Source organism: Orbicella faveolata, unplaced genomic scaffold (assembly GCF_042242905.1).
Source record: "Orbicella faveolata isolate gen_17 unplaced genomic scaffold, um_ofav_v1 contig_35, whole genome shotgun sequence".
In the NCBI taxonomy this organism is placed as follows: Eukaryota; Metazoa; Cnidaria; class Anthozoa; order Scleractinia; family Merulinidae; genus Orbicella; species Orbicella faveolata.
Window position 1 is genome coordinate 13,979,314 of NW_028301564.1, and position 17,702 is coordinate 13,997,015.

At 36.6% G+C, this 17,702-nt stretch overlaps 2 long non-coding RNA genes across 2 annotated transcripts; one reads left to right on the forward strand and one right to left on the reverse strand.

Moving 5' to 3' along the window:
- On the forward strand, nucleotides 1-5,168 carry LOC149103420 (uncharacterized). Its single transcript, XR_016202228.1, has 5 exons — nucleotides 1-310; nucleotides 723-823; nucleotides 982-1,075; nucleotides 1,556-1,608; nucleotides 4,560-5,168. It is a non-coding gene; the product is annotated as an uncharacterized LOC149103420 (long non-coding RNA).
- A 284-nt stretch (nucleotides 5,169-5,452) lies between these two features.
- LOC149103421 (uncharacterized) lies at nucleotides 5,453-15,556 on the reverse strand. The gene is made up of 5 exons (XR_016202227.1): nucleotides 15,304-15,556; nucleotides 14,018-14,090; nucleotides 13,718-13,770; nucleotides 10,481-10,581; nucleotides 5,453-6,194 (listed from the first exon to the last, which is right to left on the reverse strand). It is a non-coding gene; the product is annotated as an uncharacterized LOC149103421 (long non-coding RNA).
- Between the last annotated feature and the right edge of the window lie 2,146 nt (nucleotides 15,557-17,702).

Below are 17,702 nucleotides of genomic sequence, written 5' to 3' on the forward strand. Positions count from 1 at the left end.
CGCTGGCTATGATAATTTATTCATCACAAGGTCAGTTTGCCATCACCTTCTTGGAGTTCTTGCTCCGTTTATGCTGCGAAACATAGAGAGTTTTGCCCCGCAAAGCTTATAAAAAAAGAAAGTTACGATGCAATGAGAGACAAATACGCTTCCTAAACAAGAGGCGATATTTTGGACCGAAACAGCGATATGTTCAACCTGTACTGATGATTTAGCGCACACAGAAACTGCACGTGTTTAATCCTGGAGGTTCAGTCCGACTTGCTCTGTCCTTCTTCTGCTGTGAAGTCTTCCGGTGGAAGACTTTCCGGTTGGTGGCAACTTTTATCAGCACTATCGTATAAGATTGAACACTAGTTTTGTCAAGACTTTTTTCTATCTTTACCTTGAATATAAGCGTAATCTTTTTTGTGTTTATATTAAAAGTTACAAGCACTCGATCACTGAAACGCTTGCGGGACATTTCATTTTGCTCGAGGCGAACATGATCTAAATTTCGTTTTACGACTAACTCTGGGCAACGTAAAATTTAAAGTTGAGCTCCACAGTGGGTATTTTGAATTCCTCCAACAAGTTCGCAGCCCCTACTATTTAAACCATAAATTCTAGACCCGCGAGTGAGCAATCAGTGTTTGATACAAGATATAATTTGCGTGCTCTTTGTTTTGAGGCTCACTGTGTTTTAAGTTTTATTTATATTTTAATGTATTTTTGCACTTTAGGCCTGCTATACAAGAGGATCGAAAGAAATGGCTGCATTGTCACAACTACTTATTTCTGATAGGTCTTCACTTGCTCCCTTAACCAAAGACGTGTCGAACAGGTAAGCATAATTGTGTAGTTAGTTCACGTGTGTTTGTTTGTCGTGGTTTTAGAACTTTAGTTTGTCAGTGTTATTTTTGTTGTCTATAACAATAAGGCACCACTGATTTTAGCCATTAGGCTTATTTTCCGTTTGTTTTTCTTTTTTTCCTTTTCAAGCTGAGGCAAAACAAAGTTTGCAAAGAAACCTCCAATTTTCACTTGATAACTCAACATCGCGCTTGAGCAGCGGGGCTTTTGATGTTATTTTATGGTAGGTATTTCAAGAAATGTTTTGTTTGTATGGGGTTATACGGAAATCTTGCCAAAACATTTTCTCCCTGGTTAGATGGCTTCCCTCAATACAGATTCCTTCCCCCTCCCCCCCCCCCCCCCCCTGCCTCCGGCGAGAAAGCTTTTTACACATTTCAATATAAATAGCAGCGAACGAGAAGTGAGGTTAGTTCGAGTGGAGGGGCTCCCTGGTTGTAGAAGTCACACGCTTGAAGGCAGGGTGCCCTTTGGAAGGCATGCCAATTACCTCCATGTGATCTTGCTCTCCTGATTTTTGCTTCATCTACCAGGAACAAACTGGGACACGTAGAAAATATGCGAGACTGGAGTACAGGGGCAATTTTTTTTGTCTCTTTTCAATATTATTGTTCCGTAAAAGATGCTTACTACGTTATTAATCAACAGTGATAAAGAACTATGCAGCAGCGTTTTTTTATTGACTTGTTTTATTCTTTTGTAGTTCCACAATGCATACCAGTTTCATGACTGATCCATTATATCAACGTCTTCACGGTAAGTTTACAAGCGTTTTTTGCATTAATTAACCTTATTATCTCGATTAAGCATTCCTCTCTATACAAAAAATGTTTGGTGAGAACCTGGGGTAAGTTTACAGATCCACTTGTTCGAGAAGGAGCACCTATTTAATCGGTGTAGGCGTTAAATCGAGGGAATACGGTTTATGTCATTACGAATCCTCTTCGATGCTAGCCTGCGTAGCAGCGTTTCCAAAAAAGCACGCGAAGGGAACGAAATAGACCGTGACTGCAGAACAGTCGTTTTTGGACGTTTTCGGAAGGCGCGAAGCGCCGTAAGCGCGATCCTCGCTTGTGAAGCGCGCGAGCCTCACACGCCCGTAGGGCCTTTCCCCATTCTCCCACGCCGTCTTTACACTCGCTTCAGACCTTTCGTTCGAATATTGACCGTCGCCCGCATTCGCGAAAAATACGAAACTGCGAGCGAGTGCGAAAGATAAGTTTTTGCTCACCCCAGGCGTGCTCTTTCGCGCGCCCGCTTGCTCGCGCGCTTGTTCGATCTCTCTGCCTGGAAAAGGAAAGGAAACGGCTGCTACGCAGGCTACATCGATGCGCTCTCGCCTGTTTAATTTTTTTTTTTTTTTTTTTGCCAAGCACCAAAGTCAATCGAGTAACAAATTATTATAATCATAGCATTGATATTGCAAGAATAAGGTATTGAACACTTTTACAAAGATATATCTGAGGAAATCTAGAACTCGAGTGCTTTGTGGCTATATTTTCTATTTTTTTTTTTTTTTTTTTTTTTATTGGTGGAGGGGGAAGGGGGGGGGGATCTATCGCAAGATCAGTGGGGAGTGGTAACTCCTTTTTTCACATTAAAATCATCGATAACCCTTTATGGTTTGGAGACTGTCGTGATCATAGGTTAGCTCAGTGTTAACTCCAAGATTTAAAGAACCCGAAAAAGTGTTATATTTTTCTTCAGGAAAAAGTAGATTTGTTCAGACGTGAGAGGCGATGCACATTTTACGTTTTGGATGGCACAAGAAAGAAAAGCTTCTTTTCTATTTGCAACTTATAATATTTGATTCACGCCTTTCAAAAATACTATGAAGTATGTAGATAAATCAAAAACCAAAGATGCAAAATCCATGCGAATTGACCAGAATTTTTGTGGCAAAAAAATTATTCAACTAAGTTTATTTATTTTACTAGGAACCTATTTGCACGCTAATCGTGCAAAATCTCACGAGGCAGCAAAACGCATTGGAGGAGAGATGATTAGATTTGTAATGCGCTTGTCAGTTTTTGACATCATGTTGTCATGATCAAAAGTAGTTGGCTGCCAACCGGAGCCTTCCTTTTCATTTACACTGCTAAACAAGAACTACTGAAAAGGCGTTTCAATTTGCTAAAGATTTCCTGAAAAAAAAACTGCAAGGTTTTTGTAGAACGCAGTACGCCAAATACACTGTTTGCTTGTGGTTAGTTTCACTCAGGTTTGCTTTCGGTGAGCAGTTAGTTATTGGAAAGGACAGCATTATACTGTACTTGGCTTACTCGCCAGGAAGAGTTTTAATTTCGCATTTCGCATTTCAATGGTGCGTGATGTAGGTACAATCTCTTTTTCATCGTGCAACTTTCGCTCATTTAAGGCTACTTTTCTCAATTAATTCATCGTTACTTACTACCATTCACCATGAAAAAAGTTTTAGACCATAGCAAACTTAAAACTATTTTTCCGCATACTCGAATTGACACGGACAGAGCTTTAGTATGTACGCGCCAAGTTAAAATTACTTACCACTGATTACTGATGATTAAAATTTTGAGGAACTTACAGGACATGGTGTTTATTTTATCAAAAGAGCAATTTCAACTTCTACTGAGCTTTGACATTTTATGACCAAAATTTGTTACGAGCAATGGTACGATCGGAATGTAAACAAATCTTTAGCAAACGAAAGGGGATTCCCAGGGAAGACCAGCCAGACGGCTCGTTCAGTAATAGTGAACGTGATAAAAAGCTGAAAATTAGTCGTCAATGAATAATAAAAGTTTCACAGGTTTTCTTTCCTAAAGTGTTTTTTAACCCAGCGAAGTAATGAAAATAGTTTGTTGAAATATTTCGGTTTAAAAGAAATATGCAAAATGCTAAAGAATGTAGAATTTTGACGCAATGTTGTGATAATTAGCATGCGTGTTTATGTGGCAGAAACCCGCCAAATTCAAACTCACAGAAAAGTTCAGACATTTTTATGAGGACAGGGAAGGAAGTTGAAAAAGCGTTAAGGGTTTATGTTGACAGTGGATATAGAATTTGCAAAACTTCAATAATTTTACAAAGATGTTGTTTTCGCGTGCTAAACTAAAATTCAAATTAGGTGTCGAAGTTGATTTTAATTATTTTTGTTTTTCAAAAAGTTTTCACCAACGACGGACAACATTAACTCATGTGTAGAGTCTTTTGTTCTTCGCTTGCGGTAATTGCATTTGAGGCTTTTAAAGTTATTTTCAGTTTTTTTTTTTTTTTTTAATTTAGTTGTTCGTCTTTTTTTGTGTTGAATTTTATTCGTTTCGCGCCTGATAGAGATGCGTGCGCAATCGCGAAACCCTCGTTTGATTTCCAAATTAAATTATCTTGCTTTTTGGTTAACTTGTCTGTAATATGATCAACATCTCACTTCACCTGGCAATATAAATACATCAGTCAATTTACCAGTGCGGAGAATAACGAAGCTAATTTAACTAATGCAGCAAAGAAGTAACAAAGTTTTGTTATCACACAACTTCCCTGCCTCCACGAAAAGACCAAACTTCAGTTTGAAAGTTAATGACGAAAGTACCACGGGTAGTAAATCACATATAATTCCTGACAATCAATACAGAGACAAAGCAAATTGTCGCGTGCTTTGCTACAGCTTCTTCAATTGTAAACAAGTTGAAGTTCCTCTGATTTTAACACGCACGTTTGCTCTCTTTCAGCGTGAATACTGATTGCTGAATGGTGTGGATCACAATCTAGGAGAGGGAAGACAAGAAGTCTTTACGAACTCAACTAGGGAGGACAGAGCAAGATAGTCAGAGATTCATACTAGAGGTAGTAACTGTAATTTAATGGCGGCTGGTAACAGACATTCCGCCTTTAAGACTCCTCGTTAAACGGCAAAATTCAATCATTCGCAAAACCATTGAACAAATTGAAATATCGAGGGACCAGAAATCAAAAGTAAACAAGAACCAGGAGTAATTTTCGTCAGGAACTATTTGTGTAGAACCTTGCAAAATCATTAACAAGTGCTTTAATCTAAATTTTGGAAACTCTGCAAATAGGCAGGCATTTCGGAAGGAAAATACAAATGGTACTCCTTCAGCACGGGAGGTCAAGTTTCAGTAAAAAGATTTGATAAATCTTAAGCGTTTTAGAGAAAATTTACCATGAATCAAACAATTTTTTATTTCTTAAATTAATCAAGAAACTCGTACAACTTGCGTAATAGCCCTTGCAATCAAAACATGCAAGGCGTGTTTTGTTGACATAGTTTACTACGCTGTTTTCTTGACAGCAGTAATTGTCTATATGATCGTCTTAGTTTTTCTGTTCCAAGTTTTGCATTCACAACTTATTCATGTCCCTTAGTTGGAATTTCTAACTTGAATAATAACGTTTTAAAATGCCAGTACTCATCGAAATGTTTTTCACATTTCGTCTTCGTTTTTTGTATTGATTAATCAAGAAAGTAGTTCTGATATCCACACTTAGTAATTTTAGTGTTCTATGATCACTTGTACCTCGCCCATTGTAAACAACTTTACTTCTTATCGAAAGTGTTGTAATTAGTGAAGGATATTGAATAAACAAAAACTTTTACCACTACTATCGTTTCTTTTGTTTATTGTCTTTCATTGCATACAAATAAGTAAAAAAAAATTGCGCTTTTAAAAGGGGCCTGAAAACTAGTCGGAATGTAGGCTATCTCTTTTACTATTTTTTGACTATGTAGGGTTGCTAAAAAGAAAAAAAATTCTGCGATTTTGAACAGAGTCTAGCCAGAAAACAAACATATACTCTGAATTTTGATAGGACAAATCCGTTGCACAAGGCAAGATTTCCCCCGCCAAAAGACTTAGTATATTTTTGACTCAAAACCAGACACCATTCAAAAGCACAGACTTTTTTTCCTATGGACAATTTTCCCGCCAAAAGACTTAGTTTTTTTTTTTCGACTTTTTTGGTTTCTTTTAAAAGCGCAGTATTTTAACCGAGAAAACGTTTCCCGCTAAAAGACTTAGTATACTTTTGACTCAAAACCAGACACCGTTCAAATGCACAGACCTTCTTTCCCGAGGACAATTTTCCCGCCAAAAGACTTGTCCTTTTTCCGACTTTGTTTTGGTCCCCTTTAAAAGCGCTATAACCAAAAAATAATATCACATAAAAGAATTACTAGTTTCTTTTTCCGGTCGCTTTAAAAGCGCAACTTTTTAATCCCAAGACAATTTTCGCGCCAATGAACTTAAATGTTTTTATTTTTTTCGCTTGTAAAGAGCAAACTTTTATTTAAAGACACTTTTCCTGTTTTTTATTCCTTTCTTGAGCTCCTCACGTTTTATTTCAACCTGAAAGAAAAAAGGTCAAAAAACATGTTAATGGTACAAGCTTCAGAGTAATTTGTACAGCTACAATAGACCAATTTCGATATATTAAAATTCAGCCTAACACAATAGACCTCAGCACGAGGCTCTGTGGAATAAACCTCACAAACTCTGTAGTTATTCCCCAGAGCCTCGTACTAAGGTCTATTGTTTTAGGCTGAATTTTGATATATATCGAAATTGGTCTATTCGAGTTCTGTTTCTATTTGCATCTAGCCATATGCTATTCGGTCCCAAGGTTAAAATATCAATTTTTCTAACGAGTTTCATACATTCCTTTGATGAAAGATATATATCAAGACAATACAAGTATATTCTCTAACATCATGCTTGTCCTTTATATAAGGACTGGCCGCTATGTACACCACTTTGATCAATCTCTACTAGTTGCCTTACTTTTCCTTTCCTAATTATTGCTCTGAGAACTTGGTGATAAATGAAGACAATTTCTCTAAAAGAATCATTCATATACACTTGAACTGGTTGCCATTGTTACGTTAGCTGCATGAAACTGGTGACAGATAACCCCTTGATTAAAGATTTTTCTCCAAATGTATACTTTGTTGTTTGTAATCTGTGTGAAGTGTTTCCTTTCTTTTTTGGTGTATTTAATAAACTAACATTTGACATTTCTGGTACATAAGCAAACTGACTGTCCCTTTATTGTTTAAAAGGTGCTAGTTGAAGTCTAAACTCGAGTGCAACTACCTGACAGCAGATATTCCGTCAGTCTTGAAAAATAATCACGACTTTTAGAATGCCCTTTTATCAACAACAAACAAGAGAGAGTCATTTTTACATGCAGGTAATTTTCAACAGTCTTATGTCAAAAGCATAAAAATTGATCAAATTATTTTGAGCAGAAAATATAGAGCAGTTGTTTTCATTCTCTCTAAGAATGGTGCCTACTAGATACAAAGGTCTTTTGCCCGAAATAGAGCTACATGTATGAAAAAAAAACGGAACAAGTAGAACTAGTGGAAATAGAAGATTCCAACAAGGGCTATAAGCCTATGGGAATCCCAGAAGAAAAGTGAAAAAAACAAAAGTGGGGAACAAAAATGCTGACATCAACATTGTTTCTAAAAAGAACAAAAATTTTTCTTCACAGATTTCCTTAGAATTCGCCTTTACGTATACAAAAGCAATAATGTTTATAAAAATCTTTAAAATGCATAGCAAGTGGTGACAAAAAATCACCCTTCCTATGTAACTTTTAGTGACAAAAAAAATAATCATAACAACAGCAATATTAACCTCTCTGTTTGGCAAAAAAAATACAGTCTACATAGCTCTTGCACACAACAAGTTAATCACAGGTTCAGTAGGCTTAAAAGTTAAACTAGTTGGTTTCATCTTTTTGAAATCGTTTTTGTAGTCTGTGACATTTTTCCTGTCACCTACCCAATGAATCAAAGACTTGCATTTCTCGCAATAATTGTGAAATTATTGTTAAGCGCATGCACCATGCTATCTTCATGTCGAAGCTTACAGTTTGATTTCAGTGTAAATATATTCTAAGGATTAAGCAGCTACATGTAGTTCTTCAGCAGTTAGTAGTTAGTGTAGTACAAATGAACCCCATAACAAGAACTAGAGACAAAGACATTGTGCATATGCACAGGCATTATAAACTGCTAGGTTAGATGTTAGTTTTGGGTTGCCTGTGCTTATGAGCCTGCTATTGCAGTCAGCAGTACAGTTATGTACAGTGCAATACAAGTGAATATATGAAAGATCATATATTTGAACTGCAGAGAAAGATATGAAGGCATGATTGATTATTGCAGTTATACAAACAACTTAAGTAGTAAACTGGTTAAGTTATGTGTATAACTGCAATTATCAATCATGCCTTCATATCTTTCTCCGCAGTTCAAATATATGACCTATCATATACCGGTATTCACTTGTATTCTTCACCATCTACAGGTATATTACGAACTCACAATGTGATCAGCTCCCAGATGGCTTGATAGCTCAGTTGGTAGAGCACTCCACTGGTATTGCAGAGGTCATGGGTTTGAGTCCCGTTCAGGCCTGAATTTTTTTTCAGGCTTTAATTTACAACTGCTAAAGTTGTGTGTATAACTGCAATGATCCATCATGTCTTCATACAGTTATGTAATGTATAAATTATGTATACTTTGTTAATAGCTCATTGCACTTAGCTGCCTTGTTTTCTTGTACTGTACAGTTGCATGAAATTAGCTGATTACAGCCTCAAGTTTAGCAGGCAATCGTTTTCTTCACTTCACAACAGTTTGTAATATGCCAGCTGCTATCCTGGTGTTCCTGGTTTTAGCACATTTTCATTAAACTTGATTTGGTCACAGAAGGAAAATGTTTTCTGATATTTTAGTTGTACACTTGGTAGCTTAGTTGATTTCACCAGTTTCAACCCTAGTACATGTGTGGCATGTAATCCATGCCTTGTGTGATGCGCAGAACGTGTGGGCACTAACATAAGTAGGCACGGTCCTTAAAAACATTCAAGCTTTTGTAACCAGCTGTTTGTTAAAATAATAACCTTTGTATGCAGTTCATGTTGTAAGAAAAATTTATTAAGATTCTACATTTCTGACCAACAGCATTAACTCTGGAAGCGCCATGCAGAACTATTCAAAATTACAAACTTATCTTGTAGAGAATGCAAATGGCCATCTACAACTGGTTTTATATCAATTTCAAAACGTTTTAAAATTCTTCTCAGCAATGAGCCATACAGTCTATCAAAACATGTGTACCAGTTCTGAGAATTAGATGGTGGATCAAGACAATACACTGTATCCATTAACTGATGATTTTCCTGGTTTATTGTCGCCTACTTAATTGCTTGATAATATATTGGTATTGTAACCAGAAATTGAGTTTTGATCAGTCCTGGGTTAACCAGGGATAGGGAAAGGGCCTGTGAGCTGACTTCAATGGTGTTTATAACCTTTTTAATATCAATAAATAAAGTAAAAGCTGCCAAACATTATGACTTAATCTGACATTTATCTGAACAATTTGGAATACAAGACATCTTAAAATACTTCAGTTATAGCATAGGTTAAATGTTATATTGTTGCAAACAGTGGTCATTAAATTAATAAAATTTTATTTGATCGTTCTCTCGTGTGAGTTGGCTTATTGTCTGGGGCTTGGGTCTGACATGGACCTTGACTAGGTTTCAAATGGATATCATCATGAGAGATATTTTCTAATGACAAATTTAGGAAACCTGTCACATCATTTCCTTTCTTAGCTTTTCCTCTGGTATGACTACAATAAATTATACTTAATCAATATTGAAAACAAACAGCTAAACAGCTGTATAACAGCTCTCTCCAGAGCTAGTTAAAGGGTTTCAAAAAACGATTAGGAAGGCAATTTTACATTCAAAGTGTAGCTCTTTCATCTAAAAATACCACATGAAAAATTTTTCTTAGTACACTGACTCTACTTTAGTCTTATTCCAACTTGAGTACGATTAAAGAAATACTTGTTTATTAAAATTGATCCTGTACAAAACTAACAATGTGTCATCATGGTTGTGATGGTAAAATACTGGTGCTGATGAAACAAAACTATTTTCAATTCACAAAAATCCAAGGCTCCCTTACGATGTACATGAAAAGTTTGGTTATGAAAAGCTATCCAGTTAGTCTGATTGGCATGACTGGTCATCATTCAAGAAAATACCTCAGTCCAAACTTTTCTTGAGGTTGTAACTGACTTGGCAATGACCACCTAACTTTGCTTTGAAACAACCCAAATCTGCCCATCCCACCCTTGCATTTCCCCCATTGGATGAAAAAGTAGTTCAAAAGTGCTTTTTAACGCTTAATGTGCTGTGCACCGATGAGACATCCAGGATAATGTTGTTTTGTGCTATTGTTTAAACAAAACCATAATTTTTATTGCAAATTATTAGATTCAGATGAGCTCAAGTTTAGGGAGTGAGAGATGAGCACAAAGAAATCAAGGATAAGCATTATATTTATAGAGATAATAGAAACTCTAGATGTCCCCCATAGTGAATCTACTGAGCTTAAAATATCAATAAAACTGCCTTATTGACAAACTTTCTAATACTTCTGAAAAAACGTCCATGATCAAGTGAGCAAAAGCAATCTATCAACCAATTATAAATTGAGGCAGTGTAGCCAATTGTATTGCATGTTTGCCAGTATGTAGCCAGCCACAGAGTACTGCTAACAAAGAATACAGTCATGTTTATTTCTAACAAGGAAAACTGAACTCACCAAGCTGTGATGCATAGAGTTTCTGTTCCATTCCTGCTTTTGTGACTTGTACCATCGCTATAGTAATCTTCAGTAACATCAACCAAAACAATGCAGAAGTTCTTGAGAAAAACAAATAAAATAATTTGATAAATGCTCTTTCACCTAGTATCAGAACAAAATGAAATCTGTACAGCACCAGAAATGATCACCTAAATGAACCACGAATGATCCTGAACTGAAAATGATGCCCAAATTGTGGCCCACAAATGATCCCACAGAAAAAAAATAGGAATGACACGGAGTTTTTGTAAGCAATAAATAGTTGGCTACTAGATCTTAAGGAAATGAGTGCTATCCACCTCCCAGCTTGCAAGGGTCATAAGCAAAATAGTTTCTTGGAGCTACCGCAAGCAAAGAAGAAATTTCCGCGGTCTATGCAGCTGTCCCTATTATTATTTTCTCGACTCATGTTAATTAAAATAATTCATCAAATGAAAACAAAGAAAATCACCACTGTTATGGAGGTTTGGATACCTGGTCTTAATACACTGTAAGCATAGATTTTGACGATTTTGCTTCTCCATTTACTCCTTAGTTTTTGTTTTGATTGAGAGGATATATCACACACTCAAGACAGAATTTCATCCGCTATCCAAACACCTCAAATTTTGTCAAAAATACTCCACTGCAAGTCGTATTTTCACATCTCTTCCTGATGAAACACTGTCTCCCGTGTTTAATATATTACATGACCTGTCTGCCTTACATTACAGTCAACTCCACCGCAGGGAATAACTATATATAAGCAAATTATCAATGAACCTTACTTCTAAATTGTTTTCATCCAACTGTGAGAATTATGTGAGAACTCTCAAGTTGATTTGTTGCCAAAGAGTGAGATTTTTGACAGCATAGCCATCCATCGGTTGTGATGCTGCAGGTATCACCTTTCTAGGGGGTCTGGTGGCATGTCCCTTAGAAAGTAGCTAAGATGTGTTTTCTTTCATTCTGAGCAGAATGGTGATACTCAGGCAGATTTTCTGAGGATTCTTCCTTGCATTTGGCAGGGCTTGAAATTAAAAAAGAATATATGAAGTTGCAATGTTATGACCTCTTCTGAAAAGTTAGTTGCAAGTTTGAAAATGTTAGTCCCAAACAAACAGAATTTAAGTATTAAAAATCAGATTTAATATTTAAAACATAGACTTGCAAATGATTTTCAAGGCTCCGCTTTAATTTGTCAGGAGCTTTTATGCCATCTAGCATCATTTCCTGTCCTGAAATCAGGGATCATTTTGTAGTTTGAGATCACACCATGTAATTTTGCCCTCCAATTTGGAAGTTCTTAATTTTCTTATCTGAGATCATTTCCACTTGGGGATCCTTTCTGGTGCCAATTTTTGGAGATATCTGGAATGTTTCCCACCAAATATAAATAATTACTGTGCTTCAAATAAGGTTAAAAGTTTGCAAGCCAACCAAAATGGTCCACATTGCCTACTATATTATGCTCCTATAGCATGGGGAAAACAATAATATTACTCCCTCCCCTCCCCCCCCCCCCCCCCCACCCCTGGATGGGAGACTCTTATAGTCTATCACAGGTTATGCCCGGAGTGAGTATTCTGTCTGGCTGCTCCCACAATTTGCCAGTACACAAATATACTTTTGGTTGGACAGAGGCAGTGTGAGAGTAAAATGACTTTATTGTTCACTTTGCAAGTACAGTGCACAATGGGCGATCAAATTGGTTTGCACTACTAGGCCCAAGCCTGCAAATAACAGTCAGTCATCGGACAATTGTCCGGTAAATTTGAGGTTTTGACAGGTAAAAGCTCAGCCTGGTCAGACACTCTGACCAGGCATTTCTGCTAAAATGAAAAATATTTTAACTGGAAATTTGTGGCCGAATATGGGACAAGTTATTTTGTTATACTGCCACACAATACTATGCAAAAAAGTTTTGTTATCGGTTTTGTTTTTATTCCAATTCTAAGAATTTTGTCAGGCGCAGTGCATCGTCGCAAATGTTATAATTATGTCGAATTGTAAACACATTACATCAGCGCCACTATCCCTACATGTTAATTTATGCATTTCACGGTGGCGTTGTCAAAGATCGTGAAGCCCCATTTAGTCTGAATTACGTTCATCTGAAAAACTACTAAAAACTGAGGTCTTATGTAGTTACTCGTTGTTTGTTGCTACCAAGTGTTGTGGAATTAATTTTCAGTCGTAATACATTGACCCGATTATAATATTATGGAAATTGAATACACAGCCCAAATACTCATGTTTCGTTTATCTGAATGCAATCACTTTCAAAAACTTTAAAACCTCTAAAACGCAACCAAATGTTTTTCTAGTCCGTATGATCAAAACTCAGTTTAATTTTTAACTCTTATAGTTTTTTTTTACGTCTGTCAGTGTGGTTGAAATATTGTTTCCGTACCACAGAAATGTCTTTGTGAAGAGCCTGGTGAATGTACCGATTAGTCACGCTTTATGGTCACGACCACCTCCAATTCCTCATTTTAAATAATTACACAAATTTTTTATTCAACTGACCCCAAAAACTTCCAGAGGAAACTTGCTTTCAGAAAAAGTCAAAGAATTCATTTCAGCCAATTTTCAAGTCTCTGAACGTCCACACGGGAGATTGTTTCATCGCTTTTCCCATTTTCCTTAGACGTCTTGGGAAACTTGTTACGTTAGAAACGCTTGTGTGACTAGGGGTATAAATGTTTGTAAATTTGTCGGTTTGCAACAGGTAAAATAATACCAGAAGTAATGTAAAGGTCCCCTTGCAGGTGCTAGTAGCGATTTTACACTCAGTTGACTTTTAAGCTATTCCAATTTACAACCAATATTTTGGCGAAGAGTCTACACTGAAATACCAAAATGTCTCAAATGTCTCTTTTTAATTTCTAATGACAAACAAGTTTTTTTGTCCGACCAGACTGCCTTTTTGTCAGGTCAAAACTTGTCCTTGTCCTGACAAATGACCTGCCTATAGACAAAAATTATTTGCAGGCTTGTAGGCCACTGCTAGGGCTCCATGTATGTTTTCTATCAAGTTACAAGACTTGCATACTGGAAGCACCCTTAAGCCTGAGGCATCTTTCTTTCAGCCCACCCATTTTAGAGAACTGCTTAGGCAAGTGGCTCTCTCATGGTTTAACACTTTGGAACGTTGGATCCTCAGTTCTGAGTGATACATCACACTGATAAAAGAAAAAGCACATCACAACTTACCTTTGTGCTATGGTGAATGAAGTTGTTCCATTGTCAGTGAAATCACCCAGAAACTATTTACGAAAGGAAAAATATAAATAAATGAATAAATAAATCAATACTTTTCATAAATACATGATTTCTGCTCACAAATCAAACAGTAGAAAGGTAAAGGTCAAATAAGAAACAGTTTACAGTAATGCCATGTTTCGAAGCACATCCTTACCTAGCACTGACAAAGCATGCACACTAATGGACACTAAACTACAAAAATTTATGGATAAAATTCTTTATACTTAGAGGAATAAACTTTGCTCTTACCTACTTTTTCCTGAAAGTAAAAAATTTCCAATATTATTGTTGCACTGTTTGTCAAGTACCGGTAGCTAAAAAGCTGCCGGGAAAATCAAAATAAATAAACAAACATTTTATCAATAAATCACATAAATATGGATCGTACTGGCAAAGAAATTAAATTCAATGCCTAAATTTGGGGGAATGGTCCAGATTATGCTTGATGATGAAACACTAAATGATTCATAATTTACATATTAACCCATTGACTCCCATGCCGCCCGTAACCGACCGTGACAAGCCTGGGCTTTGTTCCACCTCTTACGTCATCATGTTTGACCAAAATTGGCATCCTCTATACTCAAGTTCTGCAGGAGGAAAAGATCTTTCCAGTGATACCCAGATAAGAGTGATCGGCTCAATGGAGCCTGAAATATGCACGAAAATGCGCAGAAATTTGAGCAAAAAACTCAGAGCAAAATTTTCTGCGACTACACGTGGCTACCCCAAACAAAAAGCCTAAAGACATAGGTCACTTTTTCATCTCAAAATTGATTTTTGTGCATGTCCGATCAAAAAGGTCATAGAACGCAATGCTAGTGGAAGGCATGCTATCATGTTGCAAATGCCTTTTTGAGTAGATTGGAGCTTTAAAAAAAAAAAATTTGGCCCATATCCAACCTGAAAATCTCCAAAAAATACGTTTCTGGCAAAAAGCTCCAGGAGTCGGTGTGTTAAGTAACAAAATATAAGCTTATGTTTTGATTCACCTATCAGGAATTAACAAATTGATGTCAGTTTTTCATGCATCTGTCATGAATTTTGTCATAACATTGTCAAAGTAGCTGTGGATCTACTTTGACAATGTTATGACGAAATTCATTGTCAATAACAGACCAGATGCATGAAAATCTGACGTCAATTTGTTTTTTACAATTGATAAATTATAAATTCATGTGTCTGTCCGCTTATTGACAATGAAAATAACCAATGAGCAAGCAAGAATTTCTGCAGTCATGGAAGGATAAAGGCATGATTCAAAATTATTTCGTTCTCAGCAACTGTAATCAGTGATTTCAGCTTAAAATGAAGCTTAAATTTAAAAGCTTGTCGATTCAAAAACGTTCAGTTCATAAATATTCACAAATCTTCACAAGGCTATTAGTCCAACATGGCTGCTCAAAGGTTTTTATAAATTCAGTATTGCCATCTACATCTTATATATGTTTGAGAGTCCAAAACGTTTCTTAAACTCACAAAGAACTATACACAAGCGTCAAAATAAAACAGATACAACTTTTGCAGTCCATTACCTTGTAAAGAAGTGAACCACGGACATCAGCATGGCTGATTCAATTTTCTTGGTGTGCTTAAATTCTCAACTTAAATCCATCTTGTTGACTACATTTGACTCAAGTTGCGAAGTGTTTTGTTTCTGACCATCATGTACCTCGCATGTTAGTGCAAATTTCCAGTTCCGTATTCAGCAGTTCGAGGCGCTTTCCCATGTCAGCGACCAGGCAACCCAACGCAGAATCTGTTCGACAAGTGGTGTTGACAAAATGCAAATTTTCGCGCTACCCGAGTCATGAAAAATAGGTACGCAATGCATACATGCGTTCATTGCGAGCAGAATACTTAGAGTGGAAATTAATACGGCCACTCAAACCAGTTATATTCGTATTTCCATGGTTAATATTGCATGTACTGATTAAACCTTCAATCTTGTTTTAATTATACCTGCATTTCGGGAGTTTGTTAAAGAACAGTTGTTGAGATGTGCAATTGTGGTATATCTGTTAAGATGTCACTCTAGTTAGACCAATCAAAAATTTGACACTACCCGGCCGTTTAATAATACGGCCACCCTGTTAAAACGGCTATATTTTCATGGCTTTTTGGTGACTGTATTAACGGAGTTCCACTGTATATTCATATTTCTAAAACAACAATCTATTTTGATGTTTAAACTGTCTCTTGAAGTACACGCTTAATTTATCCTTTATTACTAATTAGCGTTTCGTAAATACATAATTAACCGTTTATGTCTCAGGCCATAGCCCATAGCTGCTCTTGGAAATTTTATTGTTCAATAAAACTACTAGACTTTCCAAAAGTCTTGTCCAATAATATTTTCATTTTGTTAGTTTCGCTTGGGTTCGCGACTTCGTCGCTGATCCGAAGATCAGCCTCTCGCTACGCTCAAGGGCGTTGATTGAGAGATGATATTTGTACTGGACCCGGGGATGGGTGAGGGATAAAAGACGATTTAAAAAATTTAAAAACCACAGTCTGATGGTGCAAGAGAGCTCACCTTCCTGGAGCAATCGTGGGGTCCATATCTCATAATACAAGCTATGCTTTCTCTGGACTCCACTCACTTTTACACCTGCTACTATTTACTGTTACTTGTAATTTATGCGTCGTTTAATTCCACCTATTACCATCCCCGCCGGGCAACTCCCGGGACAAGTCCAGCCCTTCGTGCCCGGGGGGTGGGGGATTGTTTAAGGCGGTCTTATCTTAGGGGTAGAGGGGTGGGGCAAATAAAAAAAAAAGCTTCTTGCACTTGGTTTATCAAACACAATGGTAAAGCACTGCTTGCTGGACATAAAGAGATTTTTTGTAGGAAAGGCGATAGAGATTGTTTGGGCTTGGCTGGAACAAAGCAATCTTTCTAAAATATATTGAATTAAATTAAAGCCCATATTTAAAGGTAAGTTTATTTAAAACAAATATGAACCAGCAAAAGAGTTATACATTATTTTAGTATAAATCTACTGGCGTTCTATCACGAATGCCGTTCTCTGATTGGCTACGCTACTAATTTTTTATTTTTTTTTTTGTAAAAAAAAATACCTCTTAGTCGGCGCGTCGGGTATGTTATGGACGGGTCAATGGATGAGTGAGTGAGTGAGTGAGTGAGTGAGTGAGTGAGTGAGTGAGAGATGTACGTATGTCACACCAATCAGGTTGGATCTACTATAAACAGCCAGTCAAATTTCTTGTTGTAAAGGTAAATGGTATGTGAGAAGATTTGATCCCGATAGAGTTCAGAACGGTCATATTTATTCTTCTACAAAAGAGGAGGAAGTATACATATATTGGGTTTACTTGGACATTTTCTGTGGGTTAGGCTGAGGATTTCAGTTATGAACGAGATGAGCCTTGAGGTTTGAAACAGTTCGTGAGTTAGTAGTATGCAAATGGTACGAGGTATTTTCATTTTTAGTTACAAAGGTAACTAAATACTTTTGTTTTTCACAAGGAGTAAATTCAATTAGAGATCACGAATCGTCGCTTCTAGTTCTTAGGACATGTTTTAGAGGAGACGAAACTATTTAGATTTAAAAGAGTTCTAATGTTTACAATAGTAAGTGCAGGTAACGATTGTTTTGTTCTTGTTGCATGCAAATATAACGAGATGTTTTTGTTTGTTAGTTACAAAGGGTAATTTGACGCTCTTATTTTTTCACAATGGAGTAAATTCAATTAGAGCTGACCAATCGTCACCACTCTTTCCCACGAGATGTTTGTTATCTTTAGTTACAAATGGTAACTTAACACTTTTGTTTTTTACATGTATATGGGAGTAAATTCAATTAGAGCTGACAAGTTATCGGCTATTGTTTCCAGGATATTAAACAAAAAAGAAGCTTTCATTTCTGGACGGTTTTTACGTCTCTGCAGTAGCAGTTTAATAGTCTTATTT